At 39.9% G+C, this 9,896-nt stretch overlaps 1 protein-coding gene across 1 annotated transcript in view; it reads left to right on the top strand.

Annotated features, from left to right (window-relative positions):
• The first annotated feature begins 2,742 nt into the window (after positions 1-2,742).
• Positions 2,743-9,896, top strand: part of CSF2RA (colony stimulating factor 2 receptor subunit alpha) — a 77,136-nt gene continuing 69,982 nt past the window's right edge. The window contains exon 1 of the mRNA XM_043991435.1: positions 2,743-2,878. The gene's annotated coding sequence lies outside the window, so the exon portion shown is untranslated. The remainder of the gene's footprint in view (positions 2,879-9,896) is intronic.

Below are 9,896 nucleotides of genomic sequence, written 5' to 3'. Positions count from 1 at the left end.
CCACTAACCTGATTTTTTTTTGCACAACAAATATATTTATGTGTGAATATAGATATATATATATATATATATACCCTTCCCAGAACACCCCTCCCCCACCTTCTTTTTTTTTTCAGGTTAAACATTTTTATTTATATTTTTCTGTTCCAATCTCTATCCCTCCTTCCCTCCCTTCCCTCCCCCCTTCCTGAGGTGGCAAACAATCTGATATGGGTTATACATATATGATCATGCAAAACATCACCATATTTGTCACTTAATGAAAGAATGTGAAAAATAGCATGCTTCAGTCTGTTCCATCAATATCAGTTCTTCTTTGGAGGTGGATAGTATGTTTCATCAATATTCTTTTGGAATTGTCTTGGATTATTGTATTGTTGAGAAAAGTCAAATCATTCACAGTTCTTCATTGAACAATATTCTTGTCCCTGTGTACAGTGTTCTCTTGGTTCTGCTCACTTCCCAATACATCATTTCATACATGTCTTTCCAAGCTTTTTTGAAATCATCCTGTTTGTCATTTCTTACTGTACAATAATATTCCATTACCATCATATACCACAGTCTGTTAGCCATTCCCCAATGGATGGGTATTCCTTTGATTTCCAATTTTTAGCCACAAAAAGAGCTACTATAAATATTTTTGTACAAATAGGTCTTTTTTCTCTTTTGGAGAATGTCATTGGGATATAAACCTAGCACTGGCACTGCTGGATCAAAGGGTATGCACAGTTCTATAGTTCTTTAGGCATAGTTCCAAATTGCTCTCCAGACTAGTTAAATCTTTTCACAACTCCTGGATGGAAATGAATGTTTCCTTATTTTAGGAAGGACATTGGTAAGCTAAAGACCATCCAGAAGAGGGTAACCAGGATGTAGAAGGGTCTCAAATTTTTTGACTAGATAAAAGAACCAGAGATGCTTATCCTAGAAAAAAGACAGCAGGGCAGCTAGATGGTGCAGTGGATAGAGCACCCTCTTGACTAGAGTCAAGCTCAACAGGGTCTTCTTTCCACACTGATTCCGCCAAGCCCGTTCCCTTGGCTGTGGTTTTGCTAGATAGTAGGTAGGGACAGTGGGATAGTTGATCCATTCATGCATATTACTAATTAGAGCCCTGAAGTCAGGAGTACCTGAGTTCAAATCCAGCCTCAGACACTTGACACTTACTAGCTGTGTGACCCTGGGCAAGTCATTTAACCCCAATTGCCTCACCAAAAAAAGACAGCGAATACATGATAGCTATCTTCAGATATCTAAAGGGTTATCATGTAGTAGAATAATGAAACATGTTCTGCTTGGCCCCTAAAATAGAAGCAGTGGGTAGAAGATATAAATCAGCAAGTCGGAGCTCAATATAAGAAAAAACTTCCTAACAATGTTAATGATCCAAGAATGGAATTGTTGGAATTGTGAGTTCTCCCTCATTGAAGGTTTGTAAGCAAAGACTTTATGAGCATTTGTCAAGCATGACAAAAAGGGGGATCTTGTTCAAGTATAGGTTGGACCAGATGACATTGGAAGTCCTCCTAACTCTGAGATGCTGTGTGAAGATTCTGTGCAGTTAGTTTAACTAATAGGCATTTAACCAGCATTAACAAATGAAACCAATGTCTAAAGTCTGAATTTCCATATACTTACATGTCATTCATACCTTAGAATCAAGTCAGTCTGGTGGGGGGCAGGGAGAGAAAAGAAATATAATATTATTATATATTTTAAAAGAATAGCAACTTGTACATAATAAATTTGCAGTTTCATGGGTAATCATCTTTTTTAAAATTCTACTATGTTATGGAAATGCTTGTTCTATTTCATAAATTAAAAAGAAATAATTATTTTTTTAAAAAGAATAGTCGGTAAATACTTTCATAAGGTAACAACTCCAAGAGGCATAAGAGAGACATAAAGGCCAGACTTTAACTAATTAGTCATTGAAATTGAAGGATAAACAGAAGACTCATTCCTGAGTTTGCTCATTGTTTTCCACTGGTACAGACTATAAAAAGAAAAGTTGCCATCTAACTCATAATTCATGTATATAAATTGTATTTGATCCTTCTGCCTCCTGTGAAGCAGAAAGTATACTTATTACTCCCATCTTGATGAGGAAACTGAGACAGGGAAGTCAAATGACTTGGCCAAGATCATACAGCCAATAAGGACAGACTGGGGGATTTAAACCCAAGTCTTCTGTGTCTGCTTTCCTCTTCACCAAGGGTGCCTCTTTCTTATCTTTAAGAAACATAAGTAATATTATTTTCTTTTCCACGAAAAGAGATCCTTGGAGGAAATATAACCCTCCTGTCATTAAAAGTCAGTCATTTCCTTTGAGACTTTTTGGTGTCATTAACACCAAACAATAAGAATTTCCTCAAGCACAAAATCAAAGGTATACACACACACACACACACACACACACACACACACACACACACAATCTAGACACAGAGAAAGGAACTTCCCCCCAAGAGTATCTCTTGGTCTTTCCTGACACTAGTCAGTGACTGCCTAAGTGATTGCTCTATTTGAGCCTCTTGGTGCCAGTGACTGCTGCCAAGAGACAGAGACAGAGAGAGAGAGAGAGAGAGAGAGAGAGAGAGAGAGAGAGAGAGAGAGAGAGAGAGAGAGCGAGCACATCAGTGCTGTGCAGGAGAGGGAAGAGGAAATTGAATCATTTTAACTCCTGCTATTTTGAAACACTTCACTCAGTGTGCTTCTGTTTTAGAGAAAACAGTTAAAAAGGAGCCTGAGATTCCTGGACCCATCTCACCTAAGGGATTTCACTTTCGTTAGTCTTGAACTACTGCTGTTGGGTTATTCTCCATCTCTGGAGAACATTGAAGGAAAAGGGCTTTCTACACTTCTCTTCTCCTGGGTAAGTGTGAATAAGTAATTTATATTGTCAACTTCTTGGGTTTGGCAGAAGTTGTAGGTCAAAATACCATCCTACAAGCTCAGGGTATTTCATTGCAACAATATGGAAAATTAAGGAATACAGGAGGGACATCGATATTCTTATTGGAAAGACCAAAATAGCATCAATGAAGCAGGTTAGTTCTATAGAAATAAAGTATTACCAAGAGTGAAAGCATCATTAACTTGGGTTCTGATCCTGACTTTTCCACTTCTTGCCTTTGTAACTTTAGACAAGATATTTCACCTCCCTATGTCTTAATTTCCAGATCTATAAAATGAGAAAATCAGAATGGATCTCTGGAACTCTAAGGTCTCTTCCACCTCCAAATCTATGACCCTATTATCCCATGGTTACAATAAGACACAATGAGTTGTGGACTTAAAATCAGAGGACCTAGGTTCAAATCCAGATTTTGGAACTTTTTATATATGTAAGAGAGGCTTAGACTTGTTTAATCACTTAGTCATGTCTGACTCTTCATGACAGTATAGTCCATGGGATTTTCTTAGAAAAGATACTGGAATGGTTTACCATTTCCTTTTCCAGTGGATTAAGGGAAACAGATTAAGTGACTTGCCCCTGGTCACAAAGCTACTGACCATCTGAGGCTGGATTTGAACTCAGTTCTTTCTGACTTTAGGCCCAGTGCTCTATCCACTGAGTCACCAAGTTGCCTCTAATATGTGATTCTATAATAATTATTATATATTAATGCCTCTTACTGCTTATGACAGTATTATTACTGTGTTTGTGGATGTGCTTGTGCCTTTAATATTGAAAAAGCAATTGAAAGATTTTGGCTATTTCTAGAAAGAGCTGGGAATATCGGAGATTGATAGATCTATAGCTAGAAGGAAGCTCACAGACAAGTAAGACATTTATTTTTGCAGAGCAGTGTAGTATTTAATGATGGACTTCACCCAGTGTCTAGAAGAACCTGGAAGAACTTTACATGGTGCCTTGCTCCTAACAGTGCCATTAAAAGGACTGAAAACTTTCCTGCAGGAAAGCCTCCAACACTGTCTATGAGATGTTTACTCTCTATGAGATAGTGTTGTATAGCAAACAGCCTACTCCAGCAGCTAGATTACAATAAGTAGCTGAGGTCTGAGAAGTCCCTTAGGACTGGAGGTGTATGAATATTTTGTGCTGTCCGAAACTGGGATCCTCTGTCTGAGTGGTGAAATAATGCAGGGGATTCACTATATGCTGCCAATAAACTAAGGTACTGACTGTCAAACTCAGATGTTTGTTGACCACAGGATTACAAATGTTGCAAATTCTCCTTAGAGTTCTGTTCTAAGTGTTGAAATTCTGAGGTCTCTGGGACTCAGGCTGTGGCGTTAGAAGGCAGCAAGTGGGGGCAGCTAGGTGGCGCAGTGGATAGAGCACTGGCCCTGGATTCAGGAGGACCTGAGTTCAAATCCGACCTCAGATACTTAACACTTACTAGCTGTGTGACCCTGGGCAAATCACTTAACCCCAATTGCCTCACCAAATAAATTAATTAATTAATTAAAAAAAAAAGAAGAAGAAGAAGAAGAAGACAGCAAGTGCCTCACAAATCAGTGTCTGAGCCTCAAACATAGGGAAAGGAGATTGAGGCTGATGGCAGATACCCTGGAAGGGACGACATATATAACAGCAATTATGGCAATTGATGGACCTAAGGGGGGAGAGAGAGTGAGAGAGAGAGAGAGAGAGAGAGAGAGAGAGAGAAGGAGTGAGGGAGAAAGGAGGGAGGGAGGGAAAGAGAAAGAAAGAAAGAAAGAAAGAAAGAAAGAAAGAAAGAAAGAAAGAAAGAAAGAAAGAAAGAAAGAAAGAAAGAAAGAAAGAAAGAAAGAAAGAAAGAAAGAAAGCCTACACTGGGAATAAAAGTGAGAGTGTAAACCAGAAACCAGGTCAAGACCCAGAGTTTGAAGGAAACCATGAATAATGCAGAGATTTCTAGCTGGGGAAGTCTTAAAGGAGACAGTATGCTCACGCTACAATGGACATCACCAAAATTATACTTCTGTGCATGCAATCTTTCTCCTGGATGGAGATGAATGTTTCCAGCCTTCCTTTGATGCACTGGTGTAGTCAGCAGTCATCCAGTGATGTCATAGGATCAGAGAGTAGGTGAAAGAAGTCTCAAGAAGGGGAAATTGGAAGCAGTGAGGTTTGTGAGTTTCATTTGGAAGCCAATACAAGGCATTTGACAGGGCTATGACAGAGATTCTAAAAAAGTAGAGGCAGGACCAAGTTGGAGGCAGTAAGAAAACTGATTTCATAATTTAGTATAGGCTGGCTGTGTTCTGCCTATCTGGCCTTAACAAAGGGCATGCTCCAAAAACCTGTTACATGAATATATGTGTGTATGTATGTATGTGTATATGTTTATGTGCATGGTGTGTGTATGTGTGTGTGTGTGTGTGCGTGTGTGTAACTCCTGATTTTGTTGGGAGCACCACTTTGAAGACAATTACAGCTTCTACACCAACTTTTGTTACAAAGAATGATGAAATAGAAAACTCCTACTATGACAGTTGAGCAGGTTACATATACATTTGGTGACTGTCCCAGGTCCTACAGTAGCAATAGCTCCTTTGTCTGACTGATATCGTCTCTTCAGCAAGTGTACAGAAAAGTCACTTAATTCATCCATTTGGTCATCAACAGGGGGTGTGATGTGAACGTTGTCCATCAGGTGGCACTATTCTCAAGCCACCAAAATAGCGATTTTGTCACAGATCATGCAAGGCATATGTGTGCTTTCTCACAGTATTTCTACTGTTCAACAAAAACATTCATCTGCAAACTGTTAGACAACTCCTCCTACTATGGGCAAGGCTGAGTAACTTTAATTACTCTCACTGATCGGTTTTGAAACTCTCTAGGGAGTATAAAATGAAATGTTACTCTGAAATATAGAATTCTGGAGAAAATCTCAATTAATTCTCTTAGTAGCTCTTCATCCACCATACATTTGGAAATCTGCTATCAATTGACCAACCTCATTTATATGATTTAGATGTTTGAGGTTTTAGTGGCCACATTGTTTATTAAGATATAGAATAGTGGAAACTTCTATAGGAACTGTCATATAGCAAAAATGTGAAGTAATTGCTTCACCACCACCCCCCAACCACTTCACCTCCATGCCCCACTTTCACCACTCCTATCCCAAATATATTGATCAGCTTTGAAAACAGGTGAAGTGACAGGGTGTTAAGGTCTTTCTCTCTCTCTTCTTACACTACCCCTAGGTCTCATCTCCATTCCACTACCATAGCTCTCCAGGAGTTATTCCAATCTATCCTTTGCCATACCCAGCTCGGGCTTCAGCAGCAGCAATAACCATTTTCAAGCAGCTGCCCCTGATCCACCTAGCTGACTCCAGATTAAGTTTTAGAGTGTATAGGGCGGGGCAGCTAGGTGATGCAATGCATAAAGCACTGACCCTGGATTCAGGAGGACCTGAGTTCAAATCCAGCCTCAGACACTTGACACTGACTAGCTGTGTGACCCTGGGCAAGTCACTTAACCTTCATTGCCCCACCAAAAAAAAATTAAAGTAAATAAATGAATGAATAAATAAATGAATAGATAGATAAATGGATGAATAAATAAATAAGTATATGAATAAATAAATGAATGAGTGAATGAACAGATAAATAAAGAAATAGATAAATAAGTAAATAAATAGATAGATTAAAAAAATAAGCTGTAAATGGAGTGTATTGTGAATACATTCCCCCCACCCCACCCCAGGGCCAATCATTAAGAATTTACCAGCACATCATTGCCTAGGAGTTCATTCAAGGGCAAAGTAACAGGAAACTTGGTGATATGATGGGTCTTTGTGCCCACATATAGCTTGAATTTTCTTCCCTAGGGTACCACCCATTTCCCCACCAGCACATCTAAGAGGGGAAAGGGTCACCAGAGCAAAATAACACAAGGAGCTTACATTCTTATGGAGAAGGATACAACACATAAAAGGAGCTGAAGAGAAGGGGAGGGTGTGGAGGAAGGAAGGTACCCATGAAGCATAGTTGATCTGAACCCTTTCTCAGAATAATGGTTCTGGGAAGAACTCAACAATGGGAGCAGGGGAGCTAAAGGGACTGAGGGAAAAGGCATCTGCTACTTGATGGCAAAGAGCAGAGAGTCCTGGCCCTTCTTTTAAATGTAGCTTCTAGGAGCACTCACCAGTAGGAATCTATCACATCTGAGGCTGACTGCCCAAGTCTGATTTTTTAGGGGTCTTCCACAATTATCTATAAAGAATTTATCAAGATGCTTACAGTCTATCTCACTGAAATATCTTAAAATTTCTCAGTACTCAGTCCTCTGATTGTTTCCTGGAGCTAAGGGGAAGGTATTTAACTACCAGATGGCACTTAGAGCATGCTGTCCAGAAAATGATTCTGAGTCCAAGGTCCCACACTAATACAGGCAGTTTACATATCCCTTGAGGGTGGAAGTGCTGAGTGAATGCCAAGCTCTTGTTTTCAGAGAGCAAATGACTTTCTGTCCCTTAATTATACCTCTCTGTGCAAGGTAGTAGCAATTCTTAAGGGATTGTATGGCTTTATGGAATTAGCCAATGAGAAACAAGCATTTAAGCCCATGCTCTTTGGAGAACTCTTCCTCCTTTCTATCTTGTTATAGTTCGTTGTTCCATAGATATATGATCTTTGTATAATGAAGTTAAATTTCCATTTGTTGTTGTTGAGTCATGCAGTTGTATCCAACTCTTCATGACCTCATGGACCATGGCATGCCAATTCTGTCCATGGAGTTTTCTTGGCAAAGATACTGGAGTGGCTTGCCATTTCCTTCTCCAGTAAAATCCAGTGAATTTCCACAGAAGCAGACAAATATGTTTAGATACTTCATACAGTTTTCTTTACCCAGCTCAAGACTGATAAGCAAATAAACAACATCCACTCAGTTTTAAACTTGCTGTTCTCCTCAATTCTGCAAGTTTCCAACTCAAGACCCAGAATTTCTGGTCATAACATATTATGAGGGCTTCCTCTCTTCTTTTGTTCTTTTTTTCATGGGCATGCAGGGGTGGGAAATAGAAAATAATAATAATTTTTTTAATTAAACAAATTGCTGGGATATAAAAATAAAAATCAATAAAGATAAAATTTTAAGAAAAAAATTAATAGAAGTATCCAGTCAGAGGATCAAGATGAATTTTAGGAAATGAACCATTTGAGTGTAAATTTTCTTTTGTATAAAAGAATATGATCAATACAGTTTTCACAGAAGAGTTGATATGCTTCTAACAAGTCTAATTCTCAGATGCGTGATGCAGAAATTGGATCTGGGATTCATGGAACAGGAAATGAACTTGGGACCTAAGTGGATGCAGAAGACAAAAGCCTCTCTCAGTTCAGACTGTCCTTTTGCTATCAATGAACTCTGATCTTTTCTAGTTATTCATTGTTCATTGCTCATGGAGCAGGATGGAAGAACCCAACTCGACATAATCTACCATGTGACCATTTTCCCTCTCCCCCATTCCCATGAAGCCAACGTGAAAGGCACCACTCCCACTCCCCTAGCTAATCACTACCTAGAATATAAGCTAGAATCTGTTATGAGAAAAGAAACAAGTGCCCATTTATGCATGAATTAATCAATTCCTATCTAAAAAACTGAATAAAGAAAGAAATATAGATTCAAACTCCCTACTCACTGGTCACAATGTGAGTAATTCCCCCTCATGTAAAACTTATTGGGCTCTCCACCAGCTATCCTGCAGTCTGAGCATAGAGCAAGCCCTATAAATTTATAAACTAACTCACAGAGAAGTGGTCATAAGCAGCACATGGCAACCAGGTTTTTCCCTAGGGTGCTGATGTAGGGGGAAATGGGGACAGAGAGAGGTGTGATTCCCTCTGTGGCAGTTGGGCAGGATGGCCCCAGGCCAGGGGAGAACACTTTCATCTCCTAAGTCCTGCATTCAATCACCACTGTGCCAGTACAAGGACACCCCATCAAAGCAGTCTCTCCCTCTCCCTCTCCCTCTTGGACTGAAAACCTGTATCACACTTGTGACGTTTAAAATTTAATGTTTGATTACCTTATTCCTATACCAAGTGTAGGGAAAACTAGCTAGGGTTTACTTATAAATTAGAAGCTTTAGCACCAGTTTTGGGCATTAAGCATTTATTGGTAAAAAGAGAACACCTCAGTCAGAAAGCCAAGAAAAAACCTATCGAGCCTAGAGTCCTCAATTCCTCCACCACCAGCCTGTTAGAGCAACAAACTGCCCCAAGATGCTTCTTCCAAGTCCCGAGGAGAGGCAGTCCTTCCACCCTGCTTCAAGCTAATTGGCTAGCATCACCCAAATCCATTGATTCACTGGACTTGAGCATGGTCCCATGTTGAGGTCAGAGTCCACAGCTTCTGAGAACAATACCCTCTTGAGGGCCAGGAAGGTGTGGTTTCAGTTGAATTAACTTTAAGTACATTAATCAGCAAAGTCAATCAATCAATCTAATCCTGGGGCCTTTGGTCCTGGCAAAGTCCATTATTTTCTTACACACTGCATCCTGAAATTGGCAGCAGTGTCATCAGTGAAGAGTGCATATGCTGGCTTCTGTGTCTCTCTTTCCTCACAGGACCCTTTCAAGTCAGCTCACCCCTGCACTGCCCTGGGGAAAAAGAGCTGAGGTAAGGGGGCAGCTAGGTGGCACAGTGGATCAAGTGCCAGCCTTGGATTCAGGAGGACCTGAGTTCAAATCCAGCCTCAGACACTTGACACTTACTAGCTATGTGACCTTGGGCAAGTCACTTAACCCTCATTGCCCCACCAAAAAAAAAAAAAAAGAGTTGAGGTTAGAATGGCATATACTATTAGAAAGAAAATTGGCGGGGGTGGGGAGGCAGCTAGGTAGCACAGTGGATAAAGCACCAGCCCTGAATTCAGAAGGACCTGAGTTCAAATCTGACCTCAGGCACTTGACGCTTACTA

The sequence above is a fragment of the Dromiciops gliroides genome, chromosome 3 (genome assembly GCF_019393635.1).
Source record: "Dromiciops gliroides isolate mDroGli1 chromosome 3, mDroGli1.pri, whole genome shotgun sequence".
Lineage (NCBI taxonomy): Eukaryota > Metazoa > Chordata > Mammalia > Microbiotheria > Microbiotheriidae > Dromiciops > Dromiciops gliroides.
The sequence above is the reverse complement of the archived record's forward strand: the minus strand, read 5'-3'. Positions and strand labels throughout refer to the sequence as shown.